General features: G+C 45.2%; 1 long non-coding RNA gene across 2 annotated transcripts in view; it reads left to right on the forward strand.

Annotated features, from left to right (window-relative positions):
* Nucleotides 1-11,796, forward strand: part of LOC108446140 — a 17,679-nt gene extending 5,883 nt beyond the window's left edge. For both annotated transcript variants that reach the window (XR_001861255.1, XR_001861256.1), the window contains 3 exons: nt 9,497-9,739; nt 10,112-10,202; nt 11,261-11,796. This is a non-coding gene — a long non-coding RNA (uncharacterized LOC108446140). The remainder of the gene's footprint in view (nt 1-9,496; nt 9,740-10,111; nt 10,203-11,260) is intronic.
* The last annotated feature ends 15,236 nt before the right edge of the window (nt 11,797-27,032 follow it).

Consider the following 27,032-nt stretch of genomic DNA (forward strand, 5'->3'; position numbering starts at 1 on the left):
GTGTGGTTTTAGCACCTTAACATCATAGTTTTTGTATTGAGAAGTATTTAGCAGACTCGAGAGACCAAGCTAAAAGTAATACCTCTGCAATAACCCCAGAACCTCTTGGCAAAGCCACTGGGATCAACTTGCACTGCCATATAGCATCCTGGGAACAATAGTACCTGTGTGATATTTCCATAATTCAATATACAGCTTTAGGGTTTGCCATTCATATTGTGCTTGATCCTGCAAGGTGTTCTAACACTACTTTATATGGGGGAACAATGTAACACAAGGGGCCTTTCTGTCAATTTTAAAGTAAGATCTTTGCAGAAGCAAGTTTATGTTCAGCGAGACATAGCTTCTCTGTTTTTTCATGTCTACAAATCTACTTGAATGCTTCAAATGACTTCTGGCTTTTTTTTTTCTTTTTATTTTTTTTCCTCTTGGAAAGGGAGTATTTCTAGGGTTGCTTCAGAGCTTCCAGAGAAGGTGTTGGATGCTGAATCACAAGATTTATTCTGCCACTAGAACTAGCAGCAGTGTCTTTTGGAATAGCTGCTCTTGTGAAACTTCCTTGCAAATGCTCTGTTAAAACTGGAGGGAAGTGAATTTCAAGGACTGTGCTGTTCTGCCTACAAGCCCTGGGGCTTTGGGAAGCGGAGTTATCAGGAGATTCATTCTAATACAGACCTTCACCCGGCTTGGGATGTTTGCTGAATACCAGCCTGCTGAATTTAAGCTTGCTCCTGAGATAATATGGCATTAGTCCCTGTGGGTACCACCTCATAAACTTATAGGGAAATACAGAAATAAAAGGAACTCTTGTAGATACCAATAACTGTGAGTCAGGCTTTCTATGAGTCAACGGATGCTGACTGCTGAGATAATTCTCTGACCTACATGTTTGCTGTGGAACCTGGAACTGCATCCAAGACTCCTGGTATTATCCACCATAATCATTAAACAGCCCAAGATCATCCTCAAATGAATGAAGATGTGGCTTCCTAAACCCTGGACTTAGTGATGTCTTGTAGTGTTGCATTGCTGAAATATCAGCAGGAGGAGGATTGTCTTCAAAACATGACTTGATTACAAAAAGAAAAACATCTATGAAAGAATTTATGCTATTTCTGGTTTGAAATACTTTCCTGGTTTGGCTTTTAAATAGCTAAGAAACCAAACTATTTCCCTTGATAAAACCTGATAAACTGCTTATTTGATGTGAAATCTGGTGTTCTGTTATGGGATGGCAGGTGTAAGGTGGGGATCCATTCAAATCTGAGGCTGCTCACAGCAGGAGCTCGTTTGACATCTAATTCCATCTCATTCCTGTTATGTGTGATCTACTGGTTTGATCAGGTCTGTAAAAGGCTTCCAGCCTTTTAAGAGCTGGTTGCAAAAAAATCCATCCAGAGATTGGACAGTGCTTAAAAATGTGACTATGGCCTCAAAGAAAAAATCCTTTAGGACAAGGGCTTCTTGGGAGATTTTCTCAGGGATGTCATCTTCAGTCATTTTGCTTACTGGGATCTGGTGTTTATGAAAGTTATGTTTTGAAAACCACTGTGCCCATCCTGTGGATGTCCCTGGAATGGAAGGGATGTCCACAAGGGAAGCTAGTGAGCAGTAACTGCGTTGCCCTCTCTTCCCATGCTGACAGCCTCTTAGAGGGATACATACCTGTTTCTATGCCATCTGCCATTTTCACTGTTTTCTCCCTACTCATGTATGTGTCTGTTTCTGTCTCTCTAAATCCCTTTGCCTTTTCCAAAGAGGAAAATGTCATGATAACAGGGTGTGTGGGGGTAATACAGGCTTTTGGAGTCTGCAACCATATTGGGCTGTCATCCAGCCCACCACTGATCTCAGAGGGAACGAATTCACCATCTGTAGAGAGTCCGTGTCTCACTGCAGCCATCTGTTAAGCTCCTCAGCCCACTTGCACTCTGAACAATGGCAGTGCACTTCAGAAAACCTGTAGGGGATCGTCCCTCCCTCCTCCGGGTGACAGTGCACTCCTCTGAAGATGAGTATCTGTGATTCTGCCAGACACGCAGATTTTTGCGGCAGAAAAAGTATTTGTGGTCCCAATCTGAGCATTGTAAAGAGCCTGAAGAGCTGGGCATAGATACCTTGAGGATACTGAGTCTCTGGGAATACTAACTTTGTCATCATCTTGGAAGGAGTAAGATCTTGTAACCTGCTCAGCTTACAATGCATGGTTCTCCTCAACATTCTGTTTGAGCAGGACAAAAAACATGAGTACCACCAACATCAGCAAAGGTCCAGCTCTCCTTTACCTGGAGAAGACACCACAGATGAAATCTTGGCAGCACTGTGCTGTTGACTTCACAGTGAAACTGATGCACAGGCCCTGCCTACTCTGTTATTCTGGTCCATGCTTCAATGGGAATCATTTATCAATCAGTCTCTTCATTCCTGCAAACACACCTATTTACCTCTCATGCTGTAAACTGCCAGGCAGCAGGGTGTAAGTACTCAGTGATCTCCAGTGTCACACAGGCAATCTAGATAATATCCCTATTAAAAGGCTTAGTCTGCCACAAGTTTATGAAACCAGGCTATTTTTTCTGAGGCTCTTCATTAAGGGTTGACTTAATTCAGGCATGTCTTTTCAAATTCATTAGTGCACTGACCAGTCAACTGCTTTGCCTTCATGGAGCTAAATCAGAAATTTGCTCTATCTGGTGATGGCTTCTATCCAAAGGCAAGGACTTCATCTGGGCCTGACACCAGAAAGCTGAAACAGCTTCAGACAGGGCTGCCTAATTCCCCTACTCCTACGTGTCTTCTTGGCTTACCTCAGCTGCCTCTTAAGAGCTGCTGCCACTTCTAAAACCACGTGATCCCTGGGTTTTCAGGGTGTTCCCAGATTTGCTAGGTAATTCCTGTCTTCCTCCACCCACACGCACATTACTTGCCAGACTCTGAAGGAAAGAAGGAAAACTTCTCAATTAACATTTAAGAGAGACACTTGCCTTTATTTCACTAGAACAGGGATTTGCTCTTTTTGCCGTTGTTCCACCACCTCTGTCCTTTGGTGGAATCCGTGTGGGAAGAATCTCTCTTTTTTATCAGCTCACCTGCTGCTACTTAACCTTTGCAATCTTCACAGCAGCCCCAGGGCAGCTGTCTTTCCAAATTCTGGTTTGGGAAATGAAGTCCTCACAGAAGATAACAGAGGGGAAAGAACTCAGATATGAGCTGAAACAGGGAAGGAAAATCTGTTGCCAGCCAGGAACAGGGCTTTGCTTGCAAAGGGGAGGGTGCCCTGATAGAGATGTCTTCTGCCACTAAATGCTACTGTAAACAGGGAAGTTTACAGTCAAAATGTTCTGTCAAAGAGCTGTCAGGGAGTCAGACAAATATTTAAAGAAGCAGATTTCCTCCTGAGGGTGAAGAAACACAGCTCAGCACTTGACAGTACAGCTTGGTAGCTCCCAGCCCTGGGGACAAATATGCTTGTGGACCCTGTATCCAAAGGTCAGTGAGAGAGGGAAAGGAGGTGAAAACAAGGAAAATAGCCAAATAATGCCTACATCCGAGCAATTATGCATGGAAAAGAGTCCTATAGCTATGGTGGCTCTTCATAGAAACAGGTCCTTCTCTCTACAGTCTTCCTGGGGATATGTGCAAGTAGAAGATCATCCCCTCTGCCAGCCACCCTCTGCAGGGAGGCAAAGTTACAAGCAGAGGTGAACCCAGAGGACCCTTGGACATGCATCATTGCCTTGGGAAGTACTCAAAGATGTTCCCACCGATTTACATGGAGATTTTTCCCAAGCCAGACACTGAAACTGGTTCATACACATGAACATGCACTCTGAAGGGGTCTCTTTCTGTAGAGTAAGCAGCTTTGTGTAAACAAAGGGGCAACATCTAAAATCTCCTAAGGAAATGTATTTCTAAACTTATCTGAGCAAGCAGGACAAAACCATTGGTCTTAACAGATCTGCCAGGTAAGCAAATTGCCCTGTATTTGATAAGCAGCTCATGCAGCCTAAGGAGATGAAATCCAGGTCAAAGCCACACCTATGCCCCTGGCTCAGAGGTGCTGGTCTAACTCTTGTCTACTTGGGACACTGGGGTGTGACCCAACCAACCAGCTATCCTGGGAAGTGATGAAAGGATGCTCACATGTTCTGCAAATGCCTTTCTGCATGAGATTTCCCTTCCCCCAGACATTTACTTGAACCTCGCGCTTTCCCCAGCCCTTGCAAGAAAAACACAGTTGTGAGCCTGGGCTCTCTCCTCTGTAAGCATGGGCTCTGGGAAATTTAAATATTGTCCCCTTTGGCTATGCTGTCTGTGGAGATTAGTAATCTTCTCCCTTCCCCGCCTCCCCCCATGTGAGAGACTGGTGCTCCAGCTCCTTTCCAAGCCGCTGACCTAGTTCTCCCTGTCCCCAGGGACAGGCTACGCATCCAGGTCCATCCTGTGCCAAGGGCTGGGCCAGCACAGGGGCAGGACAGATGCTGCCTGTGGATTGGTAACGCAGGCAGCAGCAGCAGCAGCAACAGCAGCAGCAGCACAGTGCACACAGATTGAAAGTGGATTTGAATATGGGCTCTTGAAAAATATGAGATAGCGCACAATATGTTTTCCTCGGTGCTGTAATGTATTTCAAACAGCTCACTTCCATCTCCTGCACTTTAATTAGCATGAAAATTGGCCAGTTCCACAATCCCTTTAAATACATTCAGTGCGTTACCAAATATATTTCAAAAGCAGTTACATACAGGGAGGCCAGGGCCTGGGGGTGGGACACAAAGCACTCGCCATTTTGATCTAACTCATTACTAACCTGTTTTGTAGCCTCTGAAAAAGCAGGCTAGTGGGTTCAGGTTCAGTTTTTGGTGGGCAAATGTCATCAGGGAAAACCTAAGTACATCAAACTACCTTTGGCTGCTGGACTGAGGGGCTGCAATAAGAAGGCAGGAAAAAACCAAAACTGTTTGCATCCTGCTCTTTCCCCAACACGCGGGAAGACCATGGAAGAAGCTGCCAGGATACTCTGGTTCTGTGGATAGGTTCCTCCGTGATCCCCCAGCTATCACTCCTGGCAGCAGGATGATCTCCAGAATATATCTATCTGCTAGAATCAAAATGACAGACTGCTGGGGGAAGGAATTGTTCATCAAATGTATTCTTGGGTTTTGTTAGGTAGTGAAAAACAATGTATCTTGTCTTACCCCAGACTCATCTCCAGGATTACAATTTCCAATGTCTCTAAAATGGCTGGTAGGTGGTTCACACACATTTTCCCCCCATATATTGTGCCCCCCATCTTGCTGGCTTCCCCAGAGTGAGTGCTACAATGTGAACTGAGGTTCCTGGGTTTGCCCCACAAATGTGGCTGTGCTGACACAACTGGGAGGAGCAGCACAGGGCTGGGAGGCCAGGAAGGGATGGCAGCCATCACAGCAGCTGGGAGATGCTCTGCCTAAATATTTTGTGATGGCATTCAGTCACATGGTTTGTAGCTGGGTTCCCCTTTCTTTGTGGTGAGACACCACTTCTGCCTGTGGATAAAATCCATTATTGCCTGTGCCTTTTCAAACATGCTCCAGGCTCTAGTTTGCAGTCACTCTCCATCTCTGGGCCATCTCTTGCTTTTCCCCCTCCATGCACTCCAGAAACCCCTAGGCTAGTAATTTTTACCACCAGACCCTATTTTCCTCCTTTCCCAACCCATAGTGTTGCACAGGATGTCAGTGGCTGGCCTTGCCCCAGCTCATGAGAGGCTGAGAGGGATCCCTGATCCCCCCCAAGGACTGGAGAGAGCACCTGGCTGGGCATGCTGTGGGCACTGTCCCCTCAATTGCACGTGGTGAGGAACACAGGCAGTAAGGACGAGGACAGACTTTATCCCGCCAGCTAGAAATTGTTCTCCCCAGTCTCCACCTGGCACTACCAAGGAGGAGAGAAAGAGATGGGGAAAGGGAGAGATGTCTCAGGACACTTCCTGAAGCTGCTGGCCCATGTCCCTGGTCAGACATGAATTTCCAGTAGGCTATGGGGTTGCCACAGCAATTCCCTCCTGTATTTTCCCAGTGCTTTCAGAGGTCAAGGATGACTGAATTTATGTTTTCTTGGGATGGTGGGAGAAGACAGAATTTTGGGAGTCTTGAGGAGGAGCTGCAACTCCCTGGTAGCATCACTATATGCAAATGCAGGTAATTTCATGGAAATGTATGTAATTTTATGCAGATTTAAAAGCTATTGACTTTCTGTCACAAGATGTTGGCAGCTATGGTATTTGTTTGAGTCTTTTTCTTTCCCTTTTGAGCCTTTTTTTTCCTTTTGGAACTTAAAAGAATTAAATATTCATAGAAACATTTCTATGAGTCACAGGGAGATAGTACATCAAGCTGAAAAGTTCAGATGTGTATCCAGACTTCCTCAAAGTGCTTTGGGATAGGAAGTGGGATCTGAGAGCGGGCAGTTTTCAGATGCTGTCTGCAGAAAAGCCTTTTCCACCAGAACTTAAATTTGGGCTTATGGTGACCCAGCAACTTTTCTAAGAATAAATACGGCTTGTTCTTGTTTAGTCAGAAAGAATCAGAGAAAATGTAAGTGGAAAAGCAAAGGAGAGGTTGCTCCAGCTTTTAGCACAGAAGCAAGTCACAGGCAGTGTTTTGCCGTTGCTTTCTGCAGCTTTCTTTGTATTGCCTGGAGCTGGAGGTTCTTGCTTTTAAGACTCAGGACAGTGGATAAAAGATCAGAAAGGACTTGATCACCCATGAACAAAACAGGTGTCAAAGCAGAGACTGCATTCCTTTTTTATTTTATCCCTGATGTATTTCCAGGGGTACATTCCCTTCTCTGGAAGCTATTGGGTAAAGACCTGGACTTCTAAATAAGTATTTTAGGATAGGTGGCTTTTTGCAGTTTTAGATGACTTACAAAGCTACGGCAGCTGCTTGTTGGACCACTGCTCACCCTGTGGCAGAGAGATGGACTAGATGGTTCCCCACTTACAGGGCGTTCTCCAAGAAATCACAGGGGCCTCAGGGAGTCACTTGCTTACTTAGGTGGAAAGACCTGAATTTTATGGTCTTACAGGCTTAATGCAAAAGTCATGTATCTTTAAGAGGTGGTTTGAGAATGGCTAACATAAATTCTCTGAAATAGCAGTAATAGAAAGGAGGTCTTTGCAGCTGGCTGAATTGATATGAGTTAATTTGTTCCCATCTAAATGTTTGTTTTTAATGATGCTGGAGATATTATTCTGTTTTAAGACTAAAGTATTAAGCAAGGTTAGAAGTCTTGCCTGAATTAGTGTTTATCTTCTAACTAAACCTAATGAAAAGTAAATCATGTACAGCCAGACCTTAATAAAGCCTGGGCTCACTATATCCTTCTACCCTTGGTTAGAGTATCATGTATTGTCTGGCATAAACCTTGAGCTTAAACAACAGGAAAGATTTTGTTGCTTTCTTATTGTCTTGATTCGAGAGGTGTCTAACCACAGACTCTGTAACATTTGTCCTCTTCTGACTCCCTAGCTGGTGAGACTTTTTAACAAGTTAGGGAATTTGCATCTTGTAGTGGATTGACCCTGGCTGGATGCCAGGCACCCACCAAAGCTACTCCACTACTCTCCTGCACAACTGGAAAGAGCAGGGGAAAAAAAATATACCAAAGGTCCTTGAGCTGAGATAAGGAAAAGGAGAGATCACTCACTAACTACACACCGCTGAAGTTGAGGATATTAATTAAATTTATTGCTAACAAAATCAGAGCAGGATAATGAGAAGTAAAATAACATTAAAATCACCTTTCCTTTCATCCCTCCATCCTTCCCAGGCTCCATCTCCTGCCCCTCAGTGGCACAGGAAGACAGGGAATGGGCTTATAGACAGTTCACCACATGCTGTTTCTGCTGCTGCCCAGGGAGAGGAGTCCTTCCCCTGCTCCAGCATGGGGTCTTGGGATCTCACAGGAGATACCTCCATGACCTTCTTCAATGTGAGTTCATCCCACAGGCAACAGTTCTTCATGAACTGCTCCAACATGGGTCACTTTTCCATGGGTTGAGTCCTTCAAGAAACAGCCTGCTCCAGTGTGGGTCCCCCACAGGGTCACGAGTCCTACCAGCAAATATGCTCCAGTGTGGGCTCCTCTCTGCAGGTCGCTGCCAGGGGCCTGCTCCAGCGTGGGCATCTCACAGGGTCACTGCCTCCTCTCAGGCATCCACCTGCTCCAGCATGGGGCTCCTCCACAGGCTGCAGGTGGATCTCTGCGCTTCCACTGACCTCCATGGGCTGCAGGGGCACGGCTGCTTCGCCATGGTCTGCACCACAGGATGCAGGGGAATCTCAGCTCCAGCACTTGGAGCACCTCCTCCTCTCCTTCTGCACTGACCTTGGTGTCTGCAGGGATGATTGTCTCCCATATTCTCACTCTGGTCTCCTCTGAGTGAAATCACAGCTGCACAAACCCGTTTTTTTTTATCTCCTTAAGTATGTTGCAAAGGCATTACCAGCATCTCTGGTCCATCCTGGAGCCAGCTGGCATTGGCTCTGCCAGACAAGGGGGAAGCTTCTGGCAGCTTCTCACAGAAGCCATCCCTGTAGACCCTGCTCTGCTGCCCAAACCTGGCCACACAAACCCAATTCACACCTGGATCTGAACTTGAGACATTCTGATACTTGGGGCAGAGAGGTCTGTGGTGAATGACGTCCTGGGTGGTGTGAACTGCTAAGTTTGGATTGAGGTTTTTGCCTTGTATTTCAAACATGGCAAGGCTTAAATGGCTCAGCCTTTGCTTTAGGATGGAGGAAATTCCTTATTGTTTAACTTTACAATAGACAGAAAATGTGCTAGCCATGAAAAACCTACCTTTTATAAAAGCTGCAGTGTTTTATTTTTTATGTCTCCATTGCCATGGAAGTTGCCACAGAATTGACCTCCTGTCTCTGAATTGTTCTTTGTTTCAGTTCCATTTTTTAAAATACATTTTCTGCCATCAAAAAAAAAGCTAGAAACAAGTATTGGAATATCAGTTGAAATAACTCTCTACTTTAGGATTTTCCAGAATACAGCTTCAGAAACAGCAGCTCTGAATGACATGACTCTCCTCACCTACCCTAACAAAGGGCTAATTCTGAAACGTGCTAATGTCATCTTCAACAGCTATTTTGCTTCTGATATTTTTTTGGTATAAGTGTCATTAAATCCTTTCTCTTCTGTTTGAGGCTAGCTGCAGCTGCCCATTTCCATTTATGGAAACTCCTCGCTTCCTACCATCCTGTCACACAATTCGAAATATTAAATAAATCTAGTGCCATATTGAAAACGTAAGGACTACGTTTATCAATTATCTAGCCAGGCTATCTTAGTGCGCCTTATATGTCCCAAAGGTTTTGTGTGGTGTTTTTATACATGTGATTAACATTCAGAAACTCCCATACACTGAACTTATTTGAATGTAATTGTCATCCCCTTAAAAAAACTTTCTTTTTTTTTTTTCTCAAAACATTTATAGTTGTCCTGGTTCTATATATGCAGCAGCAGAAGAGGTATCTCTGTCCCGTCTTCCTGATACAAGTCAAAACCCAGACCTCCTCCCAGAGCTCCACTTTGGACACAGAATATCTCTCAGGAGAAGAAAAGCCTTTACACCTGTATGGCTAGTCATTTCTTGGGGCAGGCTAGCACAGAATACACCTGCAAGAGACAGGATCCCCCACACTGCAGAGAAGTTCAGAAGACGCCATCAAAAGGAAAGGTAACAGCCAAAATGAAACCCGCACACTCTGTGATAAGGGCTGCTTGAAGCAGAAATGTCAGGGGGTTTGGCTGGGTTTTTTTTACCACTGTTCCTCTTGTCTATATTTGAATATATGTTAGTGAATGTGGGTTATTTGTTTTAAAGTCTCTTTCTTCCTTATCAAAGGATGTCTTCTGACTTCACTCTGTGTTTTGCTGGAAAGATGCATTTAGTAATGTAAATGTGATTCTTCCCTGTGGCAGCTGCAAAGAGTGGCACAATTCTGTCTGTGCTTGCATTAGCAGCACATATTTGCACAGAAAGAGCACAACTGATGGATGGGAGGGATGGCTCAGGGATTTTTACTGTGTTGTGCCCCCATCTTTTCAGCTCCAGGACATCAGTCTGCACCCAGTCCTGGATGAGTTCCAGTGTCCAACTAGAGGAGCAGAGCAGGACAGCCCAAAGCTGGCAGTGGCAGGTGAGCAGAACATAAGAATTTGATTGGCCTACTGAGCCTTCACAAGCTTGCAAGCATTTCTCTTTCCTAAGTGTTGGTATGAACAGTTCAACACAATGCTAAATTCCTCCCTTGCGTGTAGTTCCTTGGCATGCAATGAGCTAATGGAATTTAAATGATGGACCCCGCCTATCAATCAATTTTTGAAGCCTTATCTGTTTGTTCTCTGCAGTGATTCTTTAAAAAAAACAGACCTGTCAGGCCTCACAGGTCTGTAGAAGACTCCTCTGTCCATGCCCATTGCTTGGCACTCCCCAGTTTGTCCCGTATCTCAGGTGCTTCCAGTACAGCATCCTGCAACCTCACCATGGGTTTTCTCACTGGAATAAGCTGGATTCACTTCAGGGGACTGGGGAGTAGGATGGAGTGTTCCTTGTGTTGTGCCATTAGGATGCACAGTTCCAAATATGTGGTCCTGCTGTACCATTGTGAGACTTTCTACGGAGCCACATTAAGTGGGAACGGTAGGCCCTATGAAAGATACAAGAAACCCTGTGAGAACCAGAGATTGAAGGAGTTAAAATTCCCTAGTGCAATTTCTCTGCTTCTTTTTCACAAGGGAAATCAAAGCCCCTGGGGTTTTTTCAAGGCCTACACCTGACTGTAAGAATTACGGGGGTTTTGTTTTCCCTCCAGTGGGGGAATGGAAACCATAGTATGAACCTATGATTAATCACAACAAACCAGCAGCTCATGGCTAGAATACTAACTATGGAATACACAAGCAATGCCTTTGTGATCAATCTGCAAGGGTGGTTTTTTAAAGGGAAAAAAAAAAAAAAGCCCTGCCAAAAATGTGTTGAGTATTTTCAAATAATGAGTACATTCGAGGAAATTTTGATTTTGCTCAGGGACCATCTGCGAGCAGAGAAAGGGACTAAATTCTTTCAGCAAATTACTGGCTGCAAATTATTTTCTCAGCACTAGTTATGAATGTTGTAACTGCACAGCTGAAAATGTATTATTAAGCTGAGAACTGGGGATTTAGGGACCACAGATTGTGAATTCTTTTCTTTTAGGTGTTTTTTAAGTGTCCTGTGGCACAAGAGACACCTTCAGCTGGAAACATCACGAGGTTCAAAAAGAGCACCATGTGCTAAAGTACTCCAATATGACGGACAAGGATAAGTTTTAGAGCATATTCATGTGGGAGCATCTGCAGATGTGTAAGGGGTGGTGTATGGTTACAAAAATGAACAATCTGAGCTGCTGACGTAGAAAGATATTGTAAATAAAATCTGCTTAACGGATTTAAGCAAGAGAACTTGATGTCTGGGGACTTGGTTGGTTGCTCAGTGCTGGGACTGCCGTGGTGAGCAAGGCCCTTGGATGGGCACTTCACCAAGGACTGGTCTGAAGTTATGGAGTGAAGCAGAAGTTTCCTTGCTGGCCCCTTCGTTTCAGCAGGGTGGGGAAGTGAAATGCATGGTGGAATTTCAAAATGGTCCATGGCCCATCAACGTGCTGGAAGTTACTCCCAGCTTGGATACAGCTGCATCTTGCAGGTGAGGGGCTGCTGCCAGCCCTGTGCCTGACCTTATGCTGACCATTGTTCCCAGAGGCACTATTCAGTGAAATAAAACCTGTGACTATCCACTCTCAGGATTCAGTTTTTTGAAATATGGGCTTGACATGGAACTGAAATTAAAACCTTAATTTTTGAAAAATGTTTTCTATTGAAGAATATTCTGGGGAAATTATTTTGTGTGTGTATTTAACACTTGATTCAATATGTGTTTTATTTTGATGAAAATGAAGTGTCTTTGATTTAAACTGTTTCTTCTTCTGGTATAATGTGCCAGAGAATATGTTTTCAAGAATTATCTAATGAAAAATAATCTCATGAAGGAAAACCAGAGATATTTTCCCCTACTCCTTGCTTCCCACAAGAAATTCTGGCTAAACTGACCTAATTTCATGTCACTTTTTTATTTCAGTGAAACAGCAAGGCCTGCTGTATTAAGCCCTGTAATCACCACTTGCTCACTTTACTGTAACCAAAAAAAAAGAAAAAATCAGATTGCATGGTATGAAATAATCCCATTATATTTCAGTTAATTGAATCCAGGAATACTTTAATCAAGCTGGGTGTAGACCAAAATGCCTGCTTGAAGACCTCAGAGATGTTCATATCTCAATACAAATTTTGCAGTTTGAGCTTTGGAACTTCACTTCCAACTTTTGAAGCTTTGGCTGAAGCCTGATGGGTAGAGGAGTGGAGGCAAAATTATCTCACCTGTCTCAAGTGCGATTCCTATGCCTTCCTCTGTTGTAAATGGTCTTTCTACCATCACAGACAAGAGCCTGGGCTTGCCATAAGGGATCAGAATCATCACTCATTTCTTAACCTAAACAGATCTGAACTGGTCTTCTTCCTCATTTGGAGTGTTAGTTGATTGCAGACTGAAATATTGAAAAGTAATCCAAAATCCAAAATTAAGACAGTTTGTAGTCCTGTGCAGGTGACTGGGAGAATTACCAGAGACATTCCAAAGATTGCTAGTTTAGCATGAGGTGCAAGAGTTGGGGATTATGTTAAAATGGAATTCAGCAGGGTTGTACAAAAAGTTTTCTATTCTAAATCCTTGTGTTTACTGCCTATCATCCACACCCTCCCCCAAAGACCTTTCTTTTCTCTTTTTCCATTTTTTCTTTTCTCTTTTTCCATTTTTTCTTTTCTCTTTTCTCTTTGACTCCTGTCTTTCATGCCTCCTCTCTTTCTTCCTTTCTTCCCTTTCTTCCTTGATTTCTTGCAGAAACAGGCTACTGATTTTCTTTCTTCCCCACACAGGATCTCAAGTGCTGAGAGGCTTCTGATCCATGAAAGACTTCATGGGAGAGGTCATTTACTGATTCAAGGAGCATATATAAAGATAATGTTGATACTAATAATAGTCTATCTGCAGCTTTGAAGGGATGAATATCCCTTCTGGGACCTTACTTCCACACTGCAAAAAGTGACTTCTCTCCTGTGAAACAATGTAGATCCTCCAAAAAGAGTGAGGAAGAGGAAGAGGAAGAGGCAGAAACCGAAATAATCAAATGAAAAAATGTGAAAATGATGGGAAGAGTAGGAAGAGAGAGGGTAAAGAAATGAGAACTGTTAGGGAGACAGAGGGACTTTGGAAGCAAGGGGGAAAAGTGATGGGAAAGATCAAAAAAGAAAAGGGAAATGGTGACAGCATGTGGGCACAGGAAATTAATGTAGTGGATGAAGAGAAAGCAAAGGGGTGTGTTATGTGTGGAGGGAGAGATTAAAAGAGGCAGTTACAGAAAGAAGTGAAGTTGTCTAACACGCAGAGATGGGAAGTGACATGTTTGTGTGAATTTGGGGGCTGCTCAGCCTGGCTGCACTCTGGTTTCTACCTTTGATCAGCTGCATGGCAGGCTGGTGTCAGATCAGAAAGCAAATGAGATGATAAAGAAGCTGAAGCTGCAGTGAGTTTAACAGCAGCAGAGTGGCAGGGGGTGGGAGGGAGGAACTGTTGAATGAGGTGAATGCTCCCTGTGCTTTAATTCACAGAGTCCTGGCAGGGAATGCAGCTGCCTCCTCTGCTGAGAGGTTGCTAATGGCCAGAGCAAGAAGCTGCATTGCTCTGGTCACATAGAGATAAAGGACCTGCCTCAATGTGCTGGTACCACTGTCAGCAGCACTCTTGCCAACTGCAAGCCTGGTTGAAGCATCAAAGAGGGTTAGTGGGCTGACAGACTGATTAAAAATATCAATGCCTGCTTTAGCTCTGCTTGCTTTCCAGTTTTTGGGTTTGCTTTGGCTAGCAGAAATGCAGGAAACTGTGAGGAGCTTTCCTGTGGCTGCCACTTCTGGGTTAGGGATAAAGGAACAGAAAAGGGAGGTTTTGCTCAGGGGAGAAACAGTGACTATCTCATTGACCACCTCAGGATGTCACTACGGTTGGCACTGTATTGGGAAACCCCTGGTGCCTTGGAGGAGGGAGGAGTGGGAATGATTCATCTGTGGGTGGAACTTCAGGACTGAAGAGGAAAGGACAAGGATCACCAGCAGGCAACTAGATTCAGGCACACGCTGATTGCATTGCCATTTTCGGTAACTGCTGGTGCAGTGTCCAAGCAGAGGACTTGGAGGCAGGGCCCACATCTGGGATGGAGTCGGCAGAGCTAACAGGAATTGCGTGGAGGTGGAGGTGGTGTTTTCTGCAAGGTGCAGCAGGGGGGTTTATTGATCCTGAACACTCTTACCTGACCCAGTGTGAGGTGCCTGGAGGAATTACCATCCTGGTCCATACAAGCCCCTTCCCTCCGGTGTTCAGTGACTCTGCCTTGTCTGTTCAAGGCCCTTGGATGGACAGTCCGTGAGAATGCAAGCCCTGTTGCAATGGGACTCACAAAGACCTCCTCACAACTGGTTTGGGGATGCATGGCTGGGAAAAGAAGATTCCAGGAATTAGAACTACTTGTTCCACCACGTTCCTCCTCACCTCAGAAAACCCCTGTCTTCTCCCATCAGGGGAGGGCAGGCACCTGTCCTGTCATCGTTATTGATAGGCCGGACAGATGTTCTGAGAGCAAGTAGCTTCACATCTCTGCCTCATATTTCCCAGTTTATAAAATGGAGTTTACATTTCCTGTTTTTGCTCCTCTGTAGACCCTTACATTTCTTTGTTTTCCTGGTCACAGATTATATTTCAGGCAAACCATGTCCTGATTCAGGAATCCAAGCACTCTAAACACTTTCTGGCACAGATGCTGGGCTTTTGACAGCTCCATCATGCCATTCCCAGAGTGAGGATTTCTACAGTGATGTTCTGGGGGCGGAGGTTGAAAGAAGTTTAGGATATCACAGAACTAATTAAATGCAAACTAGGCTGCCTGCAGAAAGCTGTACGTGCTGGTTGCTATGTTTCTGGCAGGAACAGACTGGGAGAGGGGGGGCTGAGGGAGGGCTGTTTGTTTTTTTACTGTTTGAAATGAAGATGCCGACAAAGTTCTGGTTACTCACCAGCCTTTGAAAGGTAGATGAAACATGAATTCTTGCAGCCATAGAAATAAGAAAAGTGAGAAGAGGAGGTAGAGTTAGAATGGATGAATGTATGGATATATTAAATCGAAAAGGGGAGAGGGGTTAGTTGTTGTTTATTTTCATACATTCCTTATCTCTGCATTTACATATGCTTTGACTTCAAGATGATCCCTAAATAATATGGAGCTTTTGTGGTCTCCTTTCCAAAGATATCCTTGTAAACTACCTTGAAACAGAAACTTTCAGAGCACTTGAGGCATGACAGAATCCTACACTGTGCCCATGCCAGCTCCCCAAAAGCAGTGGAGGAGTTCACAAGCGCCAGCAGGATTGGGTTTCCCTTTTGAGGAGGGAACTAAAAGAATTAAATGAGCATGCAAACACACGTGCATCTAGGCTCACTACACCTGTCCATATTTCATTAGTTCTTCTGCAGCTAATCAGAGGACAAGTTAAGCACAGCTTTCAGCTGCTTCACCTGAGCAACACTTGGGGGGGATAATTAAGAACTTGCCTGAGCGAGCAAAGAGAGAGGCGGAAGAAAGAAGGAAGGACTTTGAGAAGGGAATAAATAAGCTAATTGGGATCACTTTAGAGAGTGAAGCTGGCTTTGAAGAACACCCACTGAAGGTATTCGACCTGCTGGAACGAATGCATTACTCTAACACCCATGTGGAAATCAATATTGAACTACCTTGGGTTCCTTTCGTACAAACCCTTAGGAAAAGAGGACAGACTAGTTCAGAGAATGGGGCTTCAGTGATGCCATGCCATGCTTCAGACATCATCCTGGATCTTGGTACAACCTGGCCGGTGACAGAGGCCAGAGGGAACAACAGCTGTCAGAGGCAACACGGCATAGGGAAGGACTTGTGGGCACCTCTCAGTCAAGTATTGTACTCAGGAAATCCAATCAAACACAGGAAAAGTTAGAGCTGTACCAGATGGTTTGAGATCGAGGAGAGTGGCAGTTCTAAATGTGGGGGACAGGGTGCCAGGTGTACTGAATAAGGATGGCCAGGATGATTCAGAGACAATGTGCCGCCTGTCACAAGCAAGGGCTGTCCAGCCAGCTGGCAACCTCTGCCATGCCATCTCAATGCACATGTGTTAGAGGGTGAGCACTTTATCCTGGTGGTGAGGCAGGATGGCTTGCCAGCAGGCAGGGCTGCCCAAAAGCTGGTCCAAGTGCAACCAGGGTGTGCTGGCACACTGCAACTGACCTCACAGTGCCGAGGAGAAGTGAGCATTGACACATGGCAAGGGCAGGTTGACAGTCCAGGACTTGACCCATGATGAGTTTTTCTGCTTCCCCTTGCTCCTTTTGCCACATAGATGGCACTTCCTGAGTTCCCAGGACACAGTCACAGGTCCTCTCTTCCCCCTCCATCCCTGACTACAGCCCTGTGCTGACAATGTGAGCAGTGGCAGTGTCCCAGCAGAGAACTGGGAGCCCAGAAGACAGAAACACTAGGGTGGTTTAAACTCATGTTTGGCATGTCCAAATGGTTGAGGGCAGAGACACAGCTGCAAAGGGCTTCTGGACATGTGGAGAAAGTGTTACACCGGCACAAGGCATTACAGAGGGTGGGAACATTTCAGAAAAGCACAGTGTCTCCTGCCTTCCCCAAAGTCCCCAGCACAGAAGGAAGGTAGTAAAACTCTGTCACTCACCACCTTGAGAAGGCTGCACCCTCTGCACAGCCCAGAGCCAGCCCCTTCCCCCTGGAAACCTCTTCTCCTTAATGATAGCGCAGTGCTCTAATGAACAATTTCAGTGACAGCGCGGAATAAATGGGGAACACTCTCAATCTGAAGTTTGTATTGAATTAAATATTACAGCATTGATTGGGTTATTCATTTAGCATCTCACTCAATAAACATCTCTTGCAGCATATGTTTCTCCATTTATCTTATCTTGTCGTGGAACCTGCACTTACCCACCACGCTTGGCACTGCTGCCTGGCTAAGGCAGGGAGGAGGGAGGATACATGGCCCAGGAAAGCTTAGTTCAGCATTTCTTCCAAAGAGTGAGAGCTCTGCTTGTGAGTCACAAAATTGACCAGAGCTCTCTGTGGAGGAGAGGTGCTTGCTTCTCTCAGGCCTGGATAAAGTCAGAACAGGTTTCTGGGGTCTGTGCTGAGCCGTGACTCCAGCTCAAAACTCAGGACGGCAGAGACATGGGGAGAGCAAATAAGGAGAGCTAACGCAGTGCTGAGGGCTTATCTGTAACCTGTGCACATGTTTCTCTAGGGGCTGTTATTTTAATGCCCCAAGTAAGTCATTTTTGTTGCTAAAAGAATGCAAAATCTAGTCTGATCCTGTTACTTAATCAGCAGTATTACAAGAGGACCAGAGCTATTGTAAACTTCACTCCTTAGAAAACACTTGCAAAGCTAGAAAGCCCCATAAAAATGTCAATGCAAATGCAAATGCTCAGTGATTTGGGTGTAGGCAGTGAATCCACTCTCCTAGGCACAGAATGGACACAGCCTGTAAAATGCTTGGCAGGCTTTTGGGCTCCGTAAGTAATCCAGGAGCCATTCTGGGAGATGGAATGCAATTACTAGGACTAGTTGATACCAATTTATTTAGTAAATGTGCTCTATTCTGCTTAGGATCTGATCGCAGCTGCCCAAATTTGTTTGTTGTTTGTATTTGTTCATTGAATTATTTGTGCAGGTAAATTATAGCTTTTTAATCACGTTTATTATGACAGTGCCTAGGAATTGACCAAGAATGCACCCCCTCTGCCTGCTTTCTGGGTAGTGTGTAAAGACAGAATAATAGGTAATCCCTGGCCTCATTTATGTTTGAATTGAGTGCTTTCATTATTTGCTATTTGTCAGTTGTTGGCCGTTCAAGTTGTTTAGCATCCTTTATTTTCCTTAAACCTGGTAACATAAGCTCTTCAAGTAAGAATTAAATGCTACAAGCAAATCACTGAAGCTTTGTTTTTCTTGGAAGGTAGGTGGTGGGTTGGGACAGTGGAGGTGAGAACATTTACTAGGAAGAGAGAAAGAACAGCTGGAACCCAATTTTTGCTGGTAGCTCCTTGCCTTGCTGACTGGGGGAGTGGGAGAGCTGTATGCAGTAATGACCTTGTGTTCCTTCCTCTCCCATTAGGCTGCTTTGTTGCATGTGCCTGTATAAGAATAATCCAGTACATTGTAGCTTAAGCTGGGTTCTTATTTGTTTGTTTAAATAAAGGAACTCAAAGCTGGTGTCTGATCCTCAACTCAGCCTTCCCCTTTCAGCTGCGACACTCTGCTCGCCACTCATTGATGTTACTCCTTGATAGTCCAGGTGTTCTGGAACACTCTTTGTTGCAAAAGCCAGGGCTGCTCTATGGGTCTGAAGATGTGCCTTTCCCAGCCATAAGATGTGTTCCTATAGCATCTGAAGGTCTGATAAAGCCACTCCTTTGTCTTCCCTGTCGTCTTCCCTGCTTCCAACACAGGTTGCAACTGAGTCTTTCTCTGAAGTCTGCTCTCTGAAGTGACCCTCCACCAACTTTCCATCATATTTAACACTTTGCCTTCTCTGTTTTCCATCTTTCTTCCTTGTTTTCATCCTTTTCCATGCCTAGTCTATTCAATTATCAGCATCTTTTAAACATGGACGTACAAATCTATGCCCTGAACTTGATTAAAAGGTTGGGTTTTGTTTGGTTTTTTGCAGTTGGTAATTTAATCTCTAATTCCATCTTGTTCAGATGAAAATTCTTGAACTGGATTTCTCAGGAATGTCAAAGAAGACCAAAAATGTTAAACCAAACTCCTGCCTAGTGAGGTCCTGTTCACCACAGTTTTTCACGTAAAGCCCACCTCAGACAAAATTTCGTGCCAAGAAAGGAAAAAAAGAGAGACTTCTCTGTTTAAAATTTTAAACTGGATCTCTACTTTCCACTTTAAACACCACACTTGAAATATTTTTCTTCAACCTTGCCAACTTAGTATGGTTCTACAGTGGCAAGTGCAGTCCTTCAGAGCTTCATATTAGGACTCACTTCTAAACAAAACCCTCTCACAGAGGAGAATGTGGTAAAGCTCAACCCCCACGTGGCCCTGCAGCAGCTTCCAAGGCATAAAACTGCTTTTTTTTTAACTTCATTTCCTTCTTAAATTTTAGTTAGTGAAAATCCCAGGGTTCAGTTAAAGGAAAACAAACAGTCTCAGTGGGTGTTTTTTGACCCAGCTGTTATTAAGACCTTTGACAATCTCTTGTATTCAATACTATAATTCTACTGGGTATAGAGGTCAGATCCTTAAAGCTTGTATTGTCTTTAGGATTTATTCTTCTCTTCCTCTCTTTTTCTCTGACATACAAGCTGACCACAGTGAAGCTTTCTTTGACAGTTTGCTCATGCTCATTATTTATCTTCCCTCCAATGCCTTTCAGCACCCTAGTTTCTTTTCCAGATAAACAGTGGTCCTCAGGGAAAGCGGAGAGTTGGAGTTGAGAAGAGCAGAGGGAGAATTAGTCCCAGGGGATGCCGTAATCATCTGAGTTCTCAGTTTGAAGATCTGGGCTGTATTCCCTGGTGGATTTGAAATAACTGTAGGTGTGGAAGCTTGACTATAACGCATTGTGGTTTAAATCCTCCTGTATTCACAAACCAGGAGTCACTGTAGCTACTTGGCACAATGAAATGTGCACACTGAAATGAGTAAGTGCTCTTTGTCTGGGGAGGGAATAGAAGCATTTCAAATTATCCCTTTAAAGAATAGTTCTTCCTGGTGCTTATTTGATTTTGTTATACATAAACAAAGTGTTCAAGCTAAATGCCTTCACTAGCTCAATTACTACAGTTTACTTACCAAGGCTCTGTTAAATGCTTTCCAGCACAAGTCCCTTCTGTACCATTAAAGACACTTTCCATTTCTCTGATACTGTATTAAGCTTCACACTTCCACTCCCTAGTGGACTTTGGCTTGTAACTGGATCCTAATACATCCTATTATCCAAACCAAAGTGATCAGGGCAGGGCTGTGCTGCAGAAGGACTTTTAGAATCCACTGTTCAAAACTTCTTGAAGCAGTCAATTTGGTGCCACTCCTCATTTCCCAAATTTTCCCCAAAGTCAGAGGTAAGCCTGGTTATTTTTCCTGACACCACATTTTTCACTTGTTTGCTGCATCTCAGTTAACACAGTGGCTGGGATGGGGAGAGAAACAGCAAAGTCTCCTTTTAGGAGACTCTCTGACCCAGTTACTGTGCAAGCTTTTGATCCTGCAGTCCTGGAAGGCAGTGAAGGCAGTGAAGTGGATGATGAACTGTAGCTGTGAGGGAATATTAACAGCAGGAGTAAAGGGGACTTCCAAATTCTTCTGCTAAGTCTTTGACAGAGTCCTCCCATGACATCTGTGGCCGGTTCTCCCCTGTGTGAAGACGAATGGGGCTATATCCCTTGCTGTCCAACAAATCTCTGTTGTAGTTTCCCTGGTGCCTCAGGACCAGCTTTTCCATTGGTTAATGGTGTTTGCAAACACACTGCTACCCACATGTTTACTCACAATCCTCCCCAAGGCATATCCACACACGTCCCACAGATTCTCCTTGGGTTAGGTTAAAAAAACATCAGATGGAAATGTGTGCAGGTGAAGTCACTAGTCACTGTACTGTGTCTAATAAAAATCCATTGATGGGATCCGGGCTGCAATATGACTTTAATGACTAACCACAGCAGAGGGAAAACAACAGACATAGCACAGGTAAATTGCTTAGTCTGTGCTTCCTAAAATACAGTTTTCTGGTGTGAGGGCACTCCATGTTTCCTAAAGCGTGGGCCACCTCCTACTTGAGAAGCTGCCTTACAGATGCCTCCCTTCCATTCAGAACCACGGGGGATGTGTTTCTTCTCATTGGCAATGTAATAATACCCCTGTGACAGCCCCAGTGATCACTTGCAGAAGGAAGTCATATGCTGAGGGTATTTTGTGTATTGTTAACATCTTTAAATGTGATTTAGCAGCTGGAAACAAGGAAGAGAAACTGGAACCACAAGACCATCAGATCTGCATTGCCTGTGTTTAACATCTGTGAGCTCAGAAATGGAGGGAAAAAAGAGATTCTCACTGTTAAACTCTGCCACAAGACAAATGAGGGGCTGTGGTAGAACTGCTTGGATGAAGTTTCCCTTTTCTACATGCAACTGAATACTACCTGCCTGTGCAGAGGTATTCCCATGGCACAAAATAAATAAAATAATAATAAATAAAAAAATAAACAAGATAATGTCTACTTGGAAAGAGAAATATGTCCTGTTTATAATGCAGACTAGATACATTTGCCATATAAGTTCCTCTGAAAAAATCCCTGAGGCAAAGAGACTCTAACTGAACAAAAATGCCAGACTTTACCTCAGACAATAAAAGGCAGATCATGGTCTCCTTTTAATGGAGGTCCAGGAACAAAATAGAAATCTTCCCTGAAAAGTCCTGGCAAAAAAATCAGTTTGACCAGAAAATCATCCACTCTGTCTGCAGACAAGCAGAAGAGGTTAACTCCTTAATGTGGAACTCAGGTCACCCCAATAATTTCCTCTGTTGTCTGTGTCATCCTATAAAACCGGGCTAATCCAGTGGATGGAGAATGTTTTCAGGCAGCCTCCACTTGAAAATCCTGGCAGCAGTCCCCTGACCTCTGAGATCCTCCTGCCTGCACTACATATGCCCAACCACAGCGTTATCCAGATGCCTTCAGGAGGGAGGCAGACCTGCCCCATCGCTTTGATGCAGCAAGTGAGGTGTGAGCACCACAAAAAGAACCACTCTGGAAACTGCAGCCCCCAGCTGCCAACAGTCAGACACCTCCACACACTGCACAGGAGGGCTGGGAAGCATTTGGGATCTTTGTACCTGAATGGCAAATATGCCAGTCACACAGTGGTAAGCTGCTGATACAGTGCAAAAACCCACACTGATAATCAGGGCATGTTGATGGGGAAAATATTTCTGCAGGCTTTGCGCTGGAACAGGGATTGCCTATGCATGTTCTTTTAAAATTAAACCATTTGGTTTAATTTTTGGTTTAAGGATCATTTGGTGTCCTGTTTGCTCATAACTGCCCTGAGGCAGGATGCATCCCTTACTGCAACCACGAGAGATGTGCCTCCATGTGCCAGTGCCTGGTTCAGCTCACATTTACACAACTGTGTTCACTGCTACTGTGCAGATATGGTACTGAAAGGATGCAGGTGCACAACTTGAAACACTGCAGTATTATCCCTTATCTCTACTAACAGCATTCTGGAAAACCTAAATCTGAGTGACAGGGAGGCAGCTTTTATTTTTATTGGTACAGCAGCATGAAGCTGTTTGTGATGGTGGGGAATCCCTGCCTTGGGTTTGCTGAGGCTTTATGGCATTGCATTGGTGGAATAAGCCTACACAGGTGGGTACTGATCTCTAGTAGTTATACTGGTATAAATTACCCAGGCAGAGGCAAAATCTCACTTATTCACACTCCCTTCAAATTGCACTCCCAATTTTCAACCCTGATCTTCCTGTCGGCTATTTGATATGCCCAAAGTTCTTGGTCTTTGAGCCCATTGTCAAGCATGAACACTGACAGAAAGGCATAAATTCATCTCCAACCACAGGGTTTACTCCCTGCAGTGGGAAGGCAGGTGGCAATGAAAATGAGCTGAATTCCCAGGCAAATAATGAGCAAGGCAGGGAGACAGCAGGTTCACCTGAGGTCCTGTGCCCAAGCCCTTCCCTCCCATCCTGGGGACCATCAGTAAGGAGGCCGTTTAGCCAATACATATTTTCCTCTTTAGTACATAATAGTAACCTGAATAAAAGGTCTGAATTACAAAGCAGGCTCACCCAGCACATTCTCTGAGCAATGACTGCCATTTGTGTCAAGAAAATAAAGAAGGAGAGAGAGTGCTGGCGCACATGGGCAGGAGTGACTGAGAGTGAGGCTGAGCGTCGATTGAGGCAGCAAGCTGGAAGAGAGGCTTACCCTGCTGAAGCAAAATTAGGAAAAGCCACAACAACAAAGGAAATTTGATTAAAAGAAAAAAAAGTAGCTTGTTATTATTGGAAAGTCGAGTGCTTTGTTCTAGCGACAAAGCAGTATCGTTCACCAAAGCCTAATAGCGATGGCTTCTCTTCCCCTTTCCTGCAGCTTCTCACCTGCTTGCCATTCCCCACAGCCAGTGAACCAGGGCCAGTGGAGGTGTGGGGTGCATAGGAGCTGGCTGTGGCATAAGATTGCTCTGGGGCTGAGGCAGTGAGCCTCCCTCTGTAACTCTACGAGGACCACGTCCTTCCTCTCCTACCCTGCTCCTCTGGTGCCCTTCTCTGTCCCTCTCTCCCTCCTTCCCTCCCTCCTTCCCTGTCTTCTCCTGCCTCACACTATTTTTTCCCTTTCTCTGCCCCCTCTGTCTCCTCTCCCTTTTCCTCTTTCCCGTTGCTTAGCTGTGCCTCTCCTTTCCCCACTTCGCTCTCCCCCTCTCTCTCCCTGGCTGCGCTGGGTTACTAATGTGCAGTAATGGTATGGCTGGAAAGTCATTTGCACTCCCCTTCTCTTTATTTTTTTCCTGCAGTATTATTAAAACTGTTCCATCACTGGCTGTAATGGGAGCGTCTGTATTTTCTCCCTCTCCCGTATCCCTGACATGACATAATGCCTGCCCTCACCAAGACGCTATAACACCGAGGTAATTGAAACATAACTCACCGTAAATTACAGGCCGTTGTTCCAGGCAGGGACCCGGCCATGCTTCCTGGAGCTCATTCCAACTGGAAGCTAAACATTACTTGAAAAGGGATGCTTAAGCAAAACAAAGCCATTTAAAGAGCAGCACAAACACGGAGAGGGAGGGGAACACAGGGCTTGGGCTCTCCTGGAGAGGTGGGGTCCCACCTGTGTGGCAACTGGTGGGACTGAGCAGCCAGCAGGGGCTTGTGGTGACTTCTCTGTGGTCTGTGCGTTCCAAACCAGGGAGACCAGCACTGAGGTGTCCTTGTGGACACAAGTGTTGGGATCAAATAAGCATCTCTGTTAGCAGAGAGGCTGAGGGCAGAGCAGGCCACGTAAATGACTTCTTGGTTAAAAAGCGCATCAGGCAGGTCAGAGGTGCAAGGCTTTGATGGGACTCCTGCAGAATCGATGTGCTCTAATGCCCATTGCAGATGTGGTAACCTGAGGCTCTATCCATCCCTGTGGGATCTGAGTTCTTCTTCTTGACAGTGATGAAGCTGCAACCTCCAAAAGGCCCAAATCACTGTGGGCTGCAGGGTCCAAAATACTGCAGAGGACATCCCTCCCTCCCCATTCATAAACCTAGCAACAGGTGTCTGTATTCAGAACTGAATGTTTGCTGACCCCAAGACTTGAAAGACCTTGAGCTCTTGGAAATTCATGGTTTTAGATCCAGATTTCCCACTGGTCTCCTGAATAACCTCAAGTAAGTCACCTTGCTTTCCTCTGTGCCTCAGTTTCCCATTCCACAACATGGGACAAAACACTAACTGCCTTTGTCAAGCAGCCAGTGATCCTGTGCTAGGACAAGGGGGAATGGCTTTACACTGGAAGACAGTAGATTTCAATTAGATATTAGAAAGCAATTCTTTACTGTGAGGGTGGTGAGACACATGCTGCCCAGAGAAGCTGTGGATTCCCCATCCCTGGAAGTGTTCAAGGCCAGGTTGTCTGGAGAAACCTGTTATAGTGGAAGGTGTCCCTGACCATGGCAATGGGGTGTAACTAGATGATCTTTAAAGTCCTCTCCAACCCAAACCCTTCTATGATTCTATGTCACAGTGATGTACCAAAAGCATATGACAGTGAGGGAGGGATGATTACCCAACAGCTGCCAGGAGCATGAACTGCTAGGAAACATCATTTTGCAGTCATAAGACAGCCCTGAAAATCAGGACCCCTGCGTTTTGGATTTGGCTCTTGCTTTGGCTGGTACTGCACCCATCAGCGAGTTTCTCTGGCATACCCTGACTCAGCTGCACCCCACCCTGTAGTATCACACAAAGAACTGGCTGTGCTTGGGTTTGTTCTGTCAGCCCTTGAATTCTGGGAAATTTTGAACAAAACACACAAAACCCAGAATGTACAGTGATTTTTCTGTGGTAATGGAAGTGAGTATTTGGAAATTTTTAAAAGGTCAAGATTAGTCAGAACAGGCTATCTCTCACAAGTACAAATTGGGGTCTGCCCAGGGCCTTTCCATCTGTTGTCAGTAGACACCATGGCCCAAATTTGTGCCTTGGTGTCATGTGGCTGGTGTCATAGGAATAACAGGGTCTTGTGAGAAACAGCCCTCGGCTCAGTGCTTCGCAACATACAAAGGATTTTATTTTGGGGAATGAGATTTACTATTTGTCCAGGATGAAACGGCAAAACCTCAGGGAACTATGACCCTGTGACTGCTCTGGTTTTCCCTGGAGACCTTCACAGCCAAAACTATTACAGTCAGCAACCTAGCAACTGCTTCCACTGTCCTGGAAGAGCCCTTGTAAGGGCAGGCAGAGAGAGGTGCTCCTGGTGTGATGTTGTGTGGTGGGGAGGTCCACCATGTCTGTAGGCTCTGGGTGAGTCCTAGGCTTGCAAGGGATGGCTGCAGAGCCACAGGGGACGGGGGACACAGCTGCAGAAATAAAGCCTTGGTAGAGGCTTTTTGGCAGTGTTAAGTGTTGCATGTCAGAGGCAGTTCTCGTACCAGAGAATGAGCTTGCTCCTGAGGTCACAGGACTGCTCCATGGTTGCCTCCTGCTCCTGCCCAACACTTCTGGGCTTCACACCTCTAAGGGAGCAGGAGAAGTCAAGTAGTAGTGCAGGGCAAAAAAGTGTTGTGTGGAGAGTCCTTCAAGAGCCCATATCCCCTGTTTACTCACATGCCATGGTTACAGCTCCTGAAGCAGGTTGATGCAGCATCCAACACCACCTTCTGCGGCAGCTGCAGCAGCAGTGGTGTGGAGGTGGCATAGGTGTGTGGCCTCCCAGCCCTTGCTTTTCCTGGTGCCTGGTTGCAGCTGATTGCTTTCTGTGAGGCCTGCCACATGCCCCTTGAAAGTGTTTCCATCAACCCTCTTACTGTAGCTAAGGTTTCAGCAATCTCACCCCTCCTCTCTTTGACATTATTGGTTTATCTTTGTCCACTGGCAAAGTTCCCAAGCAATTCAACAATAACAGTTGTTTCTCTGTGGCTGAAAAAGTCATCTCTAGCACTGGCTGTTATTGATCATCTTACAGGAACCGGACATTTTCTTTTCCTTTACCATTTTTTAAAATACATATTTTGAATTTCAGTCAATTTTAGTGCTCATGAAAGTGAAAGACTGATGGTGTTGACTAGAGCTAAACTTAGCTCTCTATGGCTTTCCCAATGCACACATCTCTACTAATGCACCACATTACCAACTTGCATTAACTTCTGGCCCTCTCAGCCTGAGGCTTCCCTCATCATCTTGCCAGTGGCCCCTCCTGCCCTGCAGCCCACCCATCTCCTCCAGCTCAGGCTTCCCACACCAGCCCCTCACTACTCCCCCGTTCAGTGCTGATCTGCCAGCTCCTGCTTGGATGGAGATATGGGGCTGGACTGGTTGCTGTGCCCAGATGATGATGGTGAGAGATGCTGTCAGACTGGCCAGAGCACGGTGAATGCAGAGGTGTTTCACCGCCCAGAGTGACAGCACATCAGCTGGTCCTCCTCTGAAGCAGTCAGTCAGACTTTTCCAGCCCCTTTTGCCTGCAGCCCAGGGGCCCTGTGGGGACAAATAGAAGAGCACACCCTGGCATCCTGCTTTTCTTTCAGGCTGAGGTGT

Source organism: Corvus brachyrhynchos, unplaced genomic scaffold (assembly GCF_000691975.1).
Source record: "Corvus brachyrhynchos isolate BGI_N302 unplaced genomic scaffold, ASM69197v1 scaffold3, whole genome shotgun sequence".
In the NCBI taxonomy this organism is placed as follows: domain Eukaryota; kingdom Metazoa; phylum Chordata; class Aves; order Passeriformes; family Corvidae; genus Corvus; species Corvus brachyrhynchos.